Source organism: Athene noctua, chromosome 2 (genome assembly GCF_965140245.1).
Source record: "Athene noctua chromosome 2, bAthNoc1.hap1.1, whole genome shotgun sequence".
Lineage (NCBI taxonomy): Eukaryota > Metazoa > Chordata > Aves > Strigiformes > Strigidae > Athene > Athene noctua.
This window is the reverse complement of record NC_134038.1, coordinates 90,967,630-90,983,798: the sequence shown is the minus strand read 5'-3', so window position 1 is coordinate 90,983,798 and position 16,169 is coordinate 90,967,630. Positions and strand designations below refer to the sequence as shown.

General features: G+C 49.4%; 1 protein-coding gene across 7 annotated transcripts in view; it reads left to right on the top strand.

Annotated features, from left to right (window-relative positions):
- The first annotated feature begins 2,734 nt into the window (after positions 1-2,734).
- RNF152 (ring finger protein 152) overlaps positions 2,735-16,169 on the top strand; it is a 54,721-nt gene continuing 41,286 nt past the window's right edge. For 2 of the 7 annotated variants that reach the window (XM_074899559.1, XM_074899553.1), the window contains exons 1-2: positions 2,735-2,806; positions 15,420-15,503. The gene's annotated coding sequence lies outside the window, so the exon portion shown is untranslated. Of the gene's footprint in view, positions 2,807-3,058; positions 3,347-15,419; positions 15,504-16,169 lie in introns of those variants that run through there. The other 5 variants (XM_074899554.1, XM_074899552.1, XM_074899558.1 and 2 more) reach the window with 3 other exon arrangements.

The following is a 16,169-nucleotide window of genomic DNA, read 5'->3' as shown; positions in this document are numbered from 1 at the left end:
GAGAGAATAGCAAAGAGCAGCAGAGCACAGCTGCCTTTACATGGTAGAGCGGGGGGCTGTCCTTCTGGCTGTCCCTCCATGCCCCTGGCGCTGGATGAGCCCTTTTGCACAGTTTTTATCAGGTGGGTACTGAAATAACTTGCTGCCTTTTACAAATCCATGTCCTGGTGAAAAGAGTTTTATTGAAATAAAGCGTGTGGAGCAATCCGAAGCTGTAATCTATTTCCCTTCCTTTATTTCAAGCCTACTGCTGGGAACTTTTCAAGATTTCTTCCCTAGAGATTTAAAGACTCTTCTTCGCATAACAGGTGCAGCCTGGGAGAGGACAGCAGCCGTGCACGAATCCTCCTGGGAGTAATTAAGCTTCCTTTCCCTTTCCTCTTGTCTGCTGCATCTATCTGGTAGCGCATCTGCCAGGAGCTGTGTACCTACGTTAACTTTAATCCATTCAGCAGAGGGAGTCAGATGCTAAAATCTCAGCATGTGCGCTAGCCCCTCCACGATCAGGACCTTGTATTTGGCTGTTAAAAGCAGGAATACTTGATTCTTTGCTGCCCACTTAACCCGGGTGGGGGTGTATGGGGGTGTTTTGGTCTCAGCTGAGCTGTCTAAACTCTGCTGTAATGATAAAACCATAGCAGCCACAATAGTGATATAATTAACAAAGTCATCGTGCCAATGCTCTTCAGCACTGCCTTGTGGGATCTGTCTCAGCGAGCTGCTTATCTTTCTCTACATCTGTGTAGTCCTTGGCCTTGCTGATGGACATCATTTGCGGCAGTGCTGGCTGGCACTTAGTCAGAGGGACATTTGTTCGCATGTTGTAATGAATTTTCCTCTCTTGTGCCAATGGAGATCTGGTATCGTAGCACTGCTTGGGGGCATTAACTGACACTTGTTTTCTAAGGAGGAAAGGGGGAACTGATCTAGGGAATGGTAGGAACTTGGCGCACAGAGGCATGTAAGGAGTTGTGCTTCTCAAACTTGGCATCTCTTCAAAACCAGGATGTTACACGATGTTTACCCAATGTGAATTTGGCATCAGGATCTCCTTAAATCGTAAAAACCACCGTGCACCTCCCCTCCCCAGCATCTCAAAGACTTTTTCTGAACAAAACCTGGAGAGCCTTGAGTGGCTGGGGTGGGAGGGTGTGGGTGACGGCAGGCGCCATGGGTCCCGGCCCGGCCCCTAGAGCAGAGGGGGAAAGGCAGGTGGCCACAGTCCCACTGCCCAGCTAAGGGAACCCTCGGGAGAAGCAATTTGGGTGTTTGCTCTTCAGATTAGTCAGCTGGGTGGTGATGGGGAAGGGGAGAGCAATGAAATCTTTCCTACAGCCCTTCTATCCAGTCAGCAGAGAAGAGAAAGTCAGCTGCATGTGCTAAAACAATGCCTCTGGTGTGAAATACATGGTGAGAGGTCAGGGATGGTAGTCACTAATACTTCGGAGGTGGACACGAGAGGGGAACCAGACTCGCACTGGTGGCTGAAATTTGGCATATTTGACTTGTGTCTTATCTCATTTATTTGTTTAGAAAGGTTTGAACCAAGAAACACTGTGGGATGTGAAAATCTGCTTTGAACATTCAGTCTGAGAGTGGTAATTGAGCTTTAAATATTTATGGCAGAACCTGTAGTTGTACTAGTGAATGCACTGTAGACTCTCCCCAGTGGTAAGCCTGGCTTGCTGGAGACCCTGCTCTGCAAAATATCCCTGTTGCAGAGGACAGGGGGGAGAGGAGGAAGTGGAGGAAACCAAGCAGCCTTTTGTGAAAATGATTTATTTTGCTGATTTGTAGAGGTCTTACTCCTCCACAGGCAGTGCTTTCAGTGTGGAGCTGCAGAAACTGGGGAGGGCTGTTCTAACCAAAACTAGCACCTGGATAACCTGCAGGTCTGCTTTCACACCACTTGTGATTGTTTGCCCCAAGACAACACTGCCTCTGCAGAAAGACGAGGCAGTGAGGAGTGGGAAGACACTTGTCTGCCCTTGCTCTTGCTGCTTGCCGGCACTGATCCCATGTGAGACACTAGGAGGTACGTATGCACTTTTTCTTTTACTGTTGATGCAAACGGGATTGTTTTCTCCACAGGCAGCAGAGAAATGAGTCTGTGGTCCTGTGCTCTGTAGCAGGCACAGGCCTCGGTGCAGGGAATCAGAAGGAAGCCTTGTTCCCTCGCCCAGCCCCGGGTCTGCCAGGGGAAGGCAACGCGCCACATGTTCCTCTCGCTGACTTCAGTGTGCACCGGTAACACAGCCCTAAATCCTCCAGCTGGGACGGAAGGTCTTCGAGGCTCAGGGCACCGGTTCTCTCAGCCCGAGAACCCGCCCTGCGTGGGGACCTTAACGGCCCCGCGGGGGCCGCGCCGGTGGGTGCGCAGGGCCGCGCTGCTCTGCCAGCCCCGCCAAGGAGGCGGCGGCTCTCGGGCGCGATCGCCCCTCGCCCGGGGCCGAGGGGCAGAACAAGCTGCACCGTAAAGGCGCAGAGCCCTTCCAGGGCTGCGCAGCCCCCAAGCGCTGCCGTTTCCCCGCTCCCCGCCGGACGGGCAGGGCCGGGGGTCCCCGCGGCTGCCGCTGCCGCCCCGGGGGTCCCGGCCCCGCCGCTCGCCAGGCGCGGTGGGGTGGGGGGGTACCAGGGTGGCTCCGGCGCTCCCCGCCGCCTCGGCCCCGCCTCGGCCCCCCACCCCGGCGGGGCGGGGGGGGCAGGGGGCGGCGCCGGCTGCCGGGGCGAGGGCGCCGGCTGTGGCGGCGGGCGCGGGGCTGCCACCCCGCGGGCAGGCGCGGCGGCGGCGGCGGATGGCGGCAAGGTCAGTGGGCGCCCGCTCCCCGCCGGCGGGGCTCCCCTCCCGGCCCGCGCCCTCGGGGGGCGCCGGGCGATGCCGTTGTGCGGGAGATCCAGCGGCGGGAGCGCCTCTCCCTCCTCCTCTCCTCTTCCCGGCGGGGAGCGGGGCCGCGGATGCCCCCCGCCACGCCTCCCTCCTTCCCTCCCTCCCGCCCGGGCGAGGGGGAGACGCGGGTTTCGTAACCGCCCGCCCGGCCCGGCCCGGCCCCGCCGCGCACGGCTCGGTGCGGGCACAGCGGGGCTGCTCCGCCGCCGCTCCCCAGCTCCGCCGGCCCCCCCGGCGCTCTCACCCCCTTCCCCCCCGGCAGGGAGGGCGCAGCCCAGCGCGATGCGAGGTCCCGGTGATCGGCCGGAACGCGGGCGGGGCCGCCCGCTGCCCGCCGCGCCCCGGGAGGGTGGCGGGGGGGCGCGGAGGGTACTTTGAATCGGCGGGGTCGCGCAGGCATCGCATCGGCGGTGTTTGCAGCGGAGGAGGAGGAGGGTTCTCCTTGCGCTTCCTGAACAAGTAAATCCGGATAATTTACAGACGGGGTTTTGGTGGGGGTCCTTTGTTCCTGCCGGAGGTTTGGTGGTGGGTTTGAGTGGGTTTGGTTTGGGTTGGTTTTTGGTTTTTTTTTGGTTGATTTCCTCTCATTTATGCTGACAGTGGAGAAGATATGCGGTAACTGGGATGCTGTCGTTAAGTGCTAGACACCTCGCTGTGTATTTAGAAAACGGCTTTTAGGGTTTTTTTTTAACCAGAGCAGAGGAGAGGCGCGAAGCCCCCTGCCCATGTAGGATCCTTGTTCTGCAGAGCGGCGGCACTCGGAGTTTGTTACGGTGTTAGATGCTGCCTCCCGGCTGAGGTCGAGCTGCAAAAATGTGATTTACGAACCCTGCCGACATCCATCACCCGAGCGCTTTGTTCCGACACGCCGTCCGGGGTGTGCGTGGAGGGGCTCCTTCGGAAGTAGCTCTCTGCCTCTTCTGAAATAGGGATACACTTAAAATGTGGATAGCAAGCTGTTAGCTGGGGAGGCGTTAGGTAAGGTATGTGTTTGTGTAAGAGGTGTCGAAAAAAAAAAGCAAACAGGCTTTTGATAAGATCCTATTAATTGAACTATAAACTACATAGTAATTCCTCTGTTCTTGTTTCCCCGCTGAAACTCTTTTCCTCCTCACCGATATAGTCCGTGGTTTGTTTGCTAGCTTTTTTTTTTGTTTGTTTTTTTGTTATAGTATGTTTCAGAGATCTTTTCCTTTGATACAGATTTGCTTAGGTTTTGGTTCTGATTGAGGCCGCTGGAAGGTACTTGTAACCTTCCAACTTCTGATGTATGCAAAGGTCCTGTTTTTAGCATTTCATACCCAGGCTGGGTTCACGGGCCTTTCTGAAATGCCCACTGAGCCTGAACTAATGCAGAGCTCATGGGATGATAATAATAGCAATTTAGGAAAAAACCTTCTGCTGGAAACGCTATTCCTGGCAGTTCCTGGCCGTGTAACGGTGCGCGACTGGATTTCAGCTTCTCGTTGATTGCATGAAAGGCGAAACGTAAAAGTAGCCCTGACCGAGGTCTACGGACTGGGTGCTGTCGGTGGCACTGGTGTGTCCGTGACTGTCGGGACCGGGCTCTGTGGAAAATTCCCGCCACGCACATGCATTTTTGGCAGAGTACAGTTAAAAAGCCCAAACCTCTGGTTCAGACCTGTAAGGTCTGTCAGAGGGTTTGAACAGCTTGCCAGGTATGTAAAGACAAATGAAAAAGATGTTTGTTTTCTCCTGTTTGTCTGGGGGGAGGAAAGGCAGTTGAGCCACACTTGGTGGAAGTTTTATTCGCATGTTATGAAGTCTCTTTGGGAGTACTGGACAGTGCTGTGGATTATCCAGATTAGAAATGTCCGCAGGGCAGTAACTATTTCGGCCTCAATCCAATGTGTTTAAATTATATAAGCAAACGCGGTAACTCGGAACGAGCAGTTCATCCAAAGACATGCTATGGCTTAGCAGAGCGTGCAGGGAACGGACAGGTAGATGCTTTTGGGCACTGGGTCACCCTTCCCAAGTGAGTCACTTGGGCCTCTGGCCTTGCCAAATCCCTGGGTATGTTTTTGCCGTACCTGTTCCTGGCTCCAATTCAGGGTTCTCACCTTGACCCCTCGATGAATTGGAGCAGGAGGTCCATCAGCCACAGTCTGACAGAGGCTTCAGCAGTTTTAACTTGAGTCATGTGTGTTGTCCCAGTGAAATTAAAGAGGGATACTCACAAGCAAGCCTGCACGCAAAGGTTTTAATCTCAGGACTGCCTCTCGTAAGCTTTCCATTTACATCTTTTTTTTGCTTGCACGGTGCTGAGAACAAATACCATATTGTGTTTGGGTTCAGTATGGAAGAGCTGACCGTACTTGGAACCAATACTGACAGAGTAGGGGCGCTTCTCTGCTGGAGTTTTATGGAGGTTTAGTTTGCACTTGGGACCTGAAGTCTTGCAGGAAACTAATGAAGCTTATGCTCCTTAAGTGCTCAAGCCATCCTTTCGAGCAGAATTTAGTTTTCTAAGTCAGTGAAATATTTTTCAGACCGTGACCCCAATCAGTGGATGGTGCCTGGAGGATACAGGTCTAGAGAGATGCATGTGATCTACATGATGCCCTGATCAGTTGGTGTGATTTTACCAAAGACCCGGTGATGTGTGATTTTGACCACATGGCCATTGACTTTGGGACCTGGCTGAGGTCACCGGCCTTTTAAAAGGGTGCTTTTACATTGCCTTATGTGTACCAGTATTTATTTATTTGTCAGCCAGTTCTGCAGCCCATTTGTGCAGCAAGTAGCAGTTACTCAGGCAAGTAATTCCACTGGCTTGAGTGTGGTTATTCAGCCGAGTAAATGGTGTGCTGTCTGATTTCAAGGCAGTAGATTTTGGGCGTCAGTGCTCTCTTTTTGTGGAGAATGTGAGAAACTAATTTCCAGAGCCTGGGATCCTGGCATGCCTTAAATTCCCGCCTGTTCTTACACTTTGCCTCTACCGGTGGGTGGGTGGGCTGGAAGGGCTGGAAGTGCGATGGGAGGCTGGGCTTTCCTTCCTTTTACAGTAAGCAGCTCTTCCAGAGGAATTCCACAGCTGTTTCTGAGTCTATCCAGAGTTGCCTGCTTGCTTTGCCGATTCTATTTTCTACACAAATAAGATTTGCTGCTGCTGTGCTGGGCTCTGCGAAGGGAGCAGAGGAGCCCTTGGAACCGATGTAGCTCCGTAGCACGGTCTGTCAAACTGCGCGAAACCTTTCGAGCCCTCATCAGCGCAAGCTAGTCGTGCAGCATCTCCCCGTGTCCTGGGCTGGCCGGGGCTCAGCATTTGCTGGTCCGACCGCAGCAGGGTCGACCCCTCAAAGGCACCCTCCTGGTGCCGGTGGCCAAGCGGCCGCAGCGTGGGCTGAGGGACGCTGGTGGCGAGGACAGAGCTGCTGAAATCTCTGGGATGAGATCACCTCCAGGGCTGGGGCTTGTGAAGGAGAGAGGAGCCCCAACAGCTTCCACACTTAGGGCCGAGTAAAAGTCCTTCAGCCCTGACAGGGCCTTTCACCTCGGTCAGATGCAAAATGACTTTGCCCTCCCTGTCTTTCTGCTGCGGAAAGTGCCCCTTCAGATGTAAATTGAGCTTGTAATTTGCCCCTCCAGAGGCATAAAAGCCTGGGCAGTTACAGTTTACCTGTGTGTGCTGTACCGCTCGCAGACTTGATTGAACAAGTTGTTGTTTCCTGGGACATAGAGCAAACGCCACTAATCAAACGCACCATAATTTTAATCTAGTTTTATTTTATTTCATTTTAACTTAGTTTCCCCAGGAAATGAGTTCTGTCTGTCTCCTGCCCTTTGTGTTTGGCCAGTTGCAACCAGATTGTGCCAATGGTTGGCAGTCTTGAAGATCGTTAATGTCCCACTTGATAAGATTAGTGGCTGGCTGGGACATCTTTGAAGCAGCACGTTCTCTGAAGAAAAGGAGACTGTTTTCAGCTATTCTTTCTTCCTTCTGCCTGTTAGCAGCTGCCCAGCCAGGCATTGCATGTGTGGTGGTCAAACATTCAGCACCTCTGTAGCCATGGCCACCTCTCGAGGTGTAGGTGGTCTCCAGGGCAGGAGTGGGTGTGGAGTAACACTGGAAGGAGCTGCGGTGGCTGCGATGGAGGGGCAGGAGGGCAGAGGACACAGATCTCCAGCAGGTGGGACCTGTTTGTTATGCCTCCTCACAGCATGGCTACCCTTTTGTTTGTCAAGCTGAAGCCACTTGAGATTCAGGAAGGCTGGCAAGCTGACAGCCATAGCTTGGAGCCTGTTTTTCTTGACCTTCAGGACACCTTGGGCTGAACAGAGGTGAGCATTGGAGCAGATGGGAATGTGCAGCCTGGGCAGGATTTATGCAGAGGGGTGTGTGTGTGTAAACTTGCACGTGTGCAATGGCAGCATGATTATCTGGGTGTTCACCAGCGTCATACTGTTGAATTCAACGATAATTTGACACTGATGAAAAGATGACATTCGGCGCCGTACGTTTCTCCCAAAATAGCTTCCGTGAGCGAATACAGTCTCTGATTCCCACACGGCCTCCTCCCCACGGCTGCTTTAGGCAGGTGTATACTTGAGCTGATGCCGTCCTGTGAGACGCCAGAGACGTGCTTCTGTATTGCTGAGCGCCCTGGTGTAGGTGCAGCTAGTCTGGCATGGGTGTCTTGGGTGGTCTGCCTTGGAAATCTGGGGCAAAATTGTACTAGGAAAAGCAGTCTTGCCCTCACTCAGGCTGTGCCTGTGATGGACTGCTTTTCAGTATAGCCGCACTGGGCATGTTTCTTCCAGACCTGGACTGAAGGAAAAGACAAGCATCTGTTCAGGCAGCGGCATAAGAAATACGAGCATCAGGGTGTCAAGGAGCATATGTGGGAAGCATATATTCCTCAGCCAGTGCATGTTTTGCTACCCTCTCTGTTGCTGCAGGTCTTCAGATAATACATGCCTGTTGTCTTGTGGCATAGAGCGTGGCTCCAGAGATTGTCAGTCTCACTCTCTAATGTCAAAATATTAAGCGTCACCCTTGAGGGCCGTGCTGAATCTCAAACACCTGTATGCCACTCCTTTTCAGGCAGCCTGTGATGCAGCTAAGATCAGATGCATCTGTCAAGGTGAGATGAAGGAATTGTGTAGCTGGCTCCCTGTTATGGGTTACAGAGGATGTGAAGCACCAAGCCACGCCAGCAGGGCAAAGGGGGACGCTCGTCCCTCTTCCCTCACACAAACTCTGCCTGCTGGAGATGGGGCTGGGCACCTCTGGCATCTGAGTGTAAGCCTCTACATTAGAGATGCAGCATTTAGTGAAGGAGAATGTTGCTTCCCTTCCTTTCCCCTTTGCGGACACCAACCACTGGCAGTGTGGCATGGTAGATTGACTGGTAGCTAAGAATGGGCTCTTGGGCTTGGACCAGACATCCTGTGCAGGTTCTTCCTCTGATGGCACCAGCCACCCAAGCTTCAGTGTGAGAAATGCTGAAACAGGCAGTCGTGGGGTAGAATGTTGCTGCTGTAACATTTCTGCCTGTTCCTGTTAACTGTGTTGTCCTAACTGTATACATTTAGTGATGGTGTAGCGCTTTCTCTGTTAGGTTTTAAATGAAATTAAGCAGGTTGCATGCCAAGAGGGAAGGATTGCAATGCCTCCACCACCACAACGGACTTTTCCACAGTGGAGTTTTTCCAGAAGATGTGCCCTGGAGAGAGCTGGTGTTGCCTGTGTGCCTGGGACACTGCAGGCACTGACTGGCTGCACCTTGGGGACTTGATAGCTCTGGGTTTTTTGCAGGCTCTGCTCTCTGAGGATGGGGAAAGATGGAAGTGAAGCTTGCTTTCTTATGAACAAAAGAGCTCGTAAAGCTTGTGGTAGTAGCTGCCAGCACCCATTAGACAAGGTAAAAATACTGCTTAAGAGAAAGGGGGGGGGGTGTTTACAAATAGGGGCATGCAAAGACAAAAAAGCACGAAGCCTAGATAGTGAGCATGCTGTCAGACACACTGCCTCTTGCCAGCGAATATCATCTGCGAATAGAACAAGTTAGCTATTGCAGCTGCTTTCCCTCATGAAGCAGGGTGAGCCAGACTCGTCTGAGAGGTACGTTGGCAATTTGCCTGAAGTTCGAGGCACACAGGGTAATTTACTTAAAGAACCCAGTATAACAATTATCAGCCAGGATGAACACATAGAACCGTAACGTTTGCTTGCAGTTGTGTTTTCTATGACATGCTCTCAGAAGTTGCTTGTTGGCTTCATTCTTCAGCAAACACAGCCCGGAGGTGATCAGCTTCTTCCCTGACCGGCAGTTAACAGCAATAATTATACTTAAACAAGTTTTAATGTGGGAGGTAGGAGGAATTCAGTGGCTTGGGCAAAAGGCTGTCAGTGGGTTTATTTGGGATCCAGCCTTGGGAGCTTTCCCTCTGACCTTGGGCAGAGTACATCAGCTGCTCAGTGCCTCCACTCTTCAGATCTGATCGGTTACGATTTGTTTCAGAGCAGTTGATTGATATTGGTCTTGGTTTCCTTGTCTGAAATGACCCCAGAATCCCCAAATGTTTGTGCATGGAATTGAAGTTTAAATATAAAGTCTCCCTCTCCTCCCTGCTCTTTACTTCGGGTAAAGGTGGAAGAAGGAGGGAGTCGTTCACAGCCATCTGCTGGAAGCATCAATCACTCTGGGAGCAGTCTGCCAGTTGTTCCACACATTATTAATGATGAAAAGATATAAACATACGAGCTCATCATTATGTTGCATTTAAATTACTTACAAAATAATGACATTAGGAGAACAATGGGGTTACAAAATCAGGCGGACAAAAGCAAGGAAGTGCCAGGACTAACGTTGCATAGCTCCCCTTTGCAGCTGCATTATGATACAATCTTTAATTCTACGGTTGCATCATTTTTTCCCTTTCACAGAGTCCTTCTTTCAGTGGATAGGTAATTACTGCATAATTCATTTTCTTTTTCCCGTATTTACTTTCTGCATGTGTCTCCACATCTATTTATTTTACACCCCACCCAAACCTTGAACTGAGCAGTACTGCTAATTCCTTCCTGGGGACTTTGCAGGTGGGCAAGTACTGCTTCTTGCAGCATCTCAGGAACAGGTAGTGTCATCGTTTTCACAGCTGAGGAATGGAGTCAAAGAGCAAATAAAGCTCAAATGATTGAAACGCCTTCAATTTTGGCTGCCTCAAAGAAATACTTGGGTATGATTTTATTTTTCACTCACTCCAGAATACCTGGCATGATGTAGCAGTTCATCTGCTGGAAGCACAAGGATGACTGACCTCAGCTGTAAGTCTTGGCACCCTTGCAGTTATCTTTAGATGTCTTGGCTTTGCAGAGGGCTGGGAACTGCCCTGTTAAGGGTCACCTGGAGAAACACTGGTTTCAGGGACTTGCTGAGCATCTTACAAAGACTGTTGAGCTGAGGAAGTGATAGTTCCTGCCTGCAGGCAGTACGTCCAACTTCCTCATGCAAGGTGGTTGTCTCTTTTTCTTCCTGCGTTGCCTCATTCACTAATCCTCCTAACCTCCACTGAGTGAGGCAGGGTTTGAGAGACAGCCCTCGATTTTATCACACAACCATGTATTTTTCCCAAAGCAGTTGATTTCCAGGACTCAAATGATTTGTGATTATTGAATTGGAGACAGCATCAGTGCAGTTGTATACAGGAGCTGGGTGAAGGTTGTATGGGCAATCTCATTATGATACCTCCTAATTTTGAAGTGCTGAAGTTTGTAGTCTTTGTATTAAAAACAACATAGCTGGATTTATATGTAATTTTATAATTATACAGAGGTAAAAGGGGGAGACAAAAATTAGTCCTGTCACATGAATCTACAGTGATCTGGGTCATCCAGAGGGCATAGACCTTTGGTCTGTAGCATTAATTTCTAACCCTGAGATAATGGCCTGTGTAAGAGCACTGTTCGGCTGTGGATAGTGGTAGTTGCCAGATCGGGGTGACATGCTCAGCAGGTCATCTGCTGCTGTGTTCGGGGTTTTGCAGCCCAGAGCCAGGATACCGTCAGATCCCATTTAAGGATGGAGTAGGCAGAGCTCTGGTGCTTCCTGAGTCCTCTTTGACTTGCCTGTGTCTGACCTCCTCTTCCCTCTATGGCAGCCTACTTTCTCATCCTCTTAAATTCACCATCTCCAGTTCCCCCTTCTTCCCCTCTGTTCCTGTGCATCCCCAGCAAATGCCACCTGCTTTTCCCTTGCTTTCTGATACCATCATTCCAGCCTGTGTCTGTCTTTTGTTACTACCAGTGCCACCTATAATTTTCCAGAGGTCCCAGATCTAGATACCCTGGTAGAGTTGCGTGCAGTCATGATTCCCATTCACATCTGTAATTTTTGCTTGTTCAAACTGTAGATAAAGGCTAACCCACTACCTTTGAATGAGGCATTTTAGGGGATTAATCTTCCTTGCTTTCAGTCTAGAGCCATTATTGTAGGCATCCTCTGAGATCAAGCAATGGGTAAATGGCTGGTTTAGGCCAACTCTATAAAAATAATTGACATCTAATGGCTATGCTGTGTTCTGCTCTGCTTCAGTGTTTCGTTGTACGCAGTCTTGCTTGATCACACCTACCTTCTACAATTAAGTCTAGGTGGATGTGCCATTTTATGGGGCTGAAACGAGATTACATCATTTCATAGAAGGGTGAGGAAGACTGGCTGCTCATGCTTTTTTTTTTTTATATTCTGGGAATGAATAGAAGCATGATAGTGCAAGCAAGAGTATGCAGGTTCTAGAGGCTGGGCTTCCAGCTGAAATGCAAGTTGGTGTGACTCAGACACTTCCCAGAGAAGTGATGTCTGTAGTCCCAGTGAGCCATTAGATGCTTTTGGCCTGCATGTCAGTCTTCTGACTGATTTACAGAGTTTCTTCCTGCAGCTTTGCTCAGAGAAGGGAGGGTGGTAAACATAAACCTCCTGCTGCAGTAAGAGAGGATGAAGCAGAAATTTCTGATTATGTTTGTATGAGCATAACAGTTGGCTTTCTTTATGTACTTTGGGCTTTTTTGTTTCATTAAACTAGATGAGGAAAAGTGGATGATACCAGCAAAGAAAATACATTTGCCAACAAAATCTGGTCTTGGAACAGGCCAGGCTGACCTGCAATGAAACAGTTGGGATGAGAATTATTTTAAAGTCAGACTTGTGTTCTTGGGAGTTTGTGATATAAATCATGGCCATGATAGATTTAAACCATGTCAAACCAGATTCATAAAATAATGACAGAACAGAGTGTCTTAAAAAGTTTCGGATGACTCAACAGACTGTACACTTTTACAAAATAATTAATAAGCCAGATACTAAAAACTGGCACCAACCAATTCTCCCTACATTACCTCTATATGTAAGTCCCAGAGCTAATGTTTGAGTACTGAACTTCACATATTTGAAAAGGAGAGACTACTAAAAGAGCATGGGACTGATTTTTCAGCTCTGGTCTGAAGGCACTTGGGGGCTAAGAATGTTGTCTAATCTGTGGAAGGTAACTGGGAGAAGCGGCTTGTATGATGGAGAGATTTACATGTCTTTCGGGGTGGGGGGGAGGTTTTGCAAATAAGAAAGAATTGTGCATCACTGGCCTGGCCGTCTCCAGCCTGGAAAGCAGCAGTGAGCCTGCATGCCTAGGATTTGATCTGCCTTTGGGTAGGCTTCAGCTAACCCCTGAGACAATCTTGTTCTCTGTATTTTGGGTGTATGTTTTTCTTCTGAGGTAAGCATGTTTGGGCAGGTCTTCAGGCACTGTAATTTGCCGAGACTCCCCTGAGAAAGAAACGGCTCCTCCGTGGGGTGGCTCCCATGCTGAGTGTGCCCTGCTGGCCTCTCTCCACCCCCAGTTTGTCTCTCCCTCTCCTCTTCCTCACAGCATCTGTGGTCAGATGCTGAGGAGCAGGGACAGGGCTTTGAAAAAGCTGGCTCAGCAGAGGAGGTGGAGAGCCAGCTGATGCCAGTATTACTATTCTTTCAGAATTGATGGATGAGATGATTATAAAATTGCAGAGGGAAGTGAAACTTAACAGAATCCATGTTTTAATTGCATTCTGGATTTCTTTCAGCAGCCAGCTTCTGAGGTGCAGGACAGATAGAGCATTTTTGTGAGGCTGTTGATATAGACTGCACAATGTGTTGTTTGTAAAGAAAGAAAAAGAAAAAGCTTGGACCAATCTGTTTTTCACACTCTGGTGCTCTCAGTCTTCTTCAATTGTACCGCATGGTGTAGCAGGCTGTGTCTAGACAGTAAATCAGATCTGAAATACTGTCCCAATGCAGCTAGAGAAAAAAAAAAAGCATGCAAGCACCTGTGGTGTTGAGGTGCGCAAGCCTATGAGGGATACCTAGGTGCTGGAGTTGTAGTTTCCCCTGTGCCCTTCACCCTCGTGGAGAGGAGTGAGGATGTTGGAGCCATTTGGCTTGCGGTGACTGGCAGTGTGGATCTGTGTCTCCTTCATGCAGCATGCCAGCCTTCTGGCACTGACACCCACTTGCCTCTAACCTGAGGAAGATCCTTCTTCAGCCTCTGAAGCTCCCTCCTATTCAGTCTGCGAGTAACACTCCTAAGCGGATGGCCTGCCTTACAATGGAAGGGATCTTGCATTTCTGTTTATACCCTTCCTTCTTGTTTTCCTTTTTATAACTCTTGTGACTGTTAAGCCTTCCTGGTCCTGGGGAGTGTTTGCACTAAATGTCAGGTGCAGACACGTGTCGTTCATGAACAGGGGTGGAAACTGCACATATGCTGCACCCACTGGAGCTGCTTCTGCCCCAGTTGGGTCCATTCCTGGTCTGTTGTCAGTGGTACAGCTCCCTTTGGCTCATGGATCTGGTGTTTGAACCCCACAGTATGCAGTGAAGTGTGTTTGTAGGCTCTTCATGAGACAGCGGTTCATTTTTTATTTGATGCCTTTGCCAAATGTCATTCAGTAATTTGGGTAGGCTGGCTTGCACGATTAGTGTCTTTGTGCCATAGTTTGTGCAGGCCTGATAGCCACTGTGGTCAAATGGTTTCCTCTAAGCAGAAGTAGTATATTTGGGTGGTTTGCAAAGAAAAGGGGAAGGCTATGACAGCAGAAAGATAATGGTTATGATTTTAGGCATAGTGGATGTCGGTGTACTGGAGGCAGTGGATAGCTGACTTCTAATGAGTGCAATCTTGAAAATATGGCCCAGACGTTTGTGTGCTGCATGAGGTTTTCTCAGGGACAGGTATTTTGCTTGAGTATACTTCATCCAGGATTGGACCAAAACACTCTCCATCCAGTTTAGTTTTTCTTCAGTTTTTAACAAAGCCAGTTTTCTTGCTAATATTTTTCCCTAGCCTTTCTTTCCTCTGGGACTGAGAACTTTTCTGCACAGCCTCCTTAACCCAAACATAACTTGCCCTAATTGTGCATATTTAGAAAAAGTACATGTGTAGGTGGTTTTGTTAAGGAGAAAGCATCAGCCTTTTCTCTTGCCTCCTCCTCCTGCTTTCTCTCAAAAGCTGAGAAGGAGACACCTTTCAAGATGTTTCTGTTCAGGAATGGGTTCTTAATTAAAGTCCCAGTCTCACGAAGTCCTGGCATCTTCAGCAGATGAGCCTTCTGCTCCTATCAGCTGCAGATAAAGCTGCGTAAGAGGAGGTATTCTTATGGGCTTGGAGCCCCTGTTTCTAAAAGTGAGTAATTTGGGGTGGAGATGGTCTTCTGCCTGAGTGCTTTAGCATGCCTATTATCTCCACGTCTCTTATGTCTCCAGAAGGACTGGGCTATGAGGAGCCCCCCCATTTTCTCCTGCTTATCTCCCTGGGGCAGTGGCTGAATTGAGTGGTGAGGTTTAGAAATTAGTTCCTCTTGCTGCGTTTCCTGCTCTTGTGTTGTTTGGTATTTTAATGGCTTCAAGCCAACATTAGGAAGGGTAGTACACCAAAGAGCTGGACTGCTGGGAGAGGAAAAGTTTATTCAGTTCTCAAAGCTGGTGTCCTCACGGCGGCAAAATGGGCTTCTGAAATGTAGTTGCAATCCCTGTGAGTTACAGAGGCGCCTTAGCTGAGCAGGCGGTAAATAATGAAGGTGAGCAGCAGATCACGACGGCCTTCTGACATCCTAAAGGACCCGAAATTTTTGTGGTGTTTACTCTGAAAATACTCTCTCTGCCTTTCCAGAAGTGCACTGTTTACACACGCACAAGTGTTGAGATTTTGCAGTGTACGTGCTTGCGTTGTTTGTGCTTTGGGCGCAGCTGGTAATGCTGATAGTAGGATTTCTATTGTACAAACACTTGCTGCGTAGAAGCTAGAGATTTGTTGAGAGTGGCAATGGAAGCCCAGCAATCCTCCCTTCTGCGAGGAGGGGAACTGCTGGCGGTTGAGCTGTGCTCGGCAATGCACGTGTGCATGGTCACAGCAAGACCGGAGGGTGCTGAAGTGCTGGTATTGTTATTTGGAATATTTAAATTCCTTAAGCTTTTTTTCCATAGCAATACTTTCCAGATAAAATTATTTAAAAGTAAACCTGAATTATGCTATTTTACAGATGCTTGGGAGCCTGTTTTCTTCCTTCTGGCACGGTAGATCTGTTAACATCAGTGACTACTACAGCTGCAAGTTGCTTGTCCAGGTATAGCTTGTCTTCGCTTTTGTGGGATCAAAACACATTCGGTATTTTTGGAGCCAATTCTTGCAGGATTTCCTTTTGTTTGCTTAACTGTTCTGTATGCCAGTTTCCCTGTAAACGAGAGAATTGGCAGTGTGGGCCTGATGCCAAGGTTAGGGGCCTAATAAAGATGAATTTCTTTATTTTGGAAACTCTTGCTATCCACGCTTCTCCGATAGGGCGGTAATGATGTTTCACAGAAGTATGCCTTTCTCATCATTCGATTTCAAAGTGCTCTGATGGGGTCCGTCCACAGCCCCAGGCACAGCAAGTGATGCAGCAGGAGACAGGGACAGAGACGGGACTGGGGACGTGGCTGCAAGCGTGAGCCTGAGGTCCATCTAGGGACAGGGCTGGAGAACAGTACTGCTGTGACATCCCTGGAGCAGTGAGTGATGGCCCTGGAGGGACTAAAGCAAAGTCCTGTTCCTATTTTTTAAGTGTCAATGCAGTGCTGTATCTGTTCTGCTGTGTTGCTTATTCAATGTTTCATTTTAGGAGGCCTGAAGGTATGTTGCTGTAGCTGAACACCACCTCCTCCGTAAGATCCCTGCATTTGCGATATCTGGCTGTGTCATGTTTGCAGAGCTAGGGACAGAAGTGCTCGTAAGCTGTTACAGTAGCTGAGGG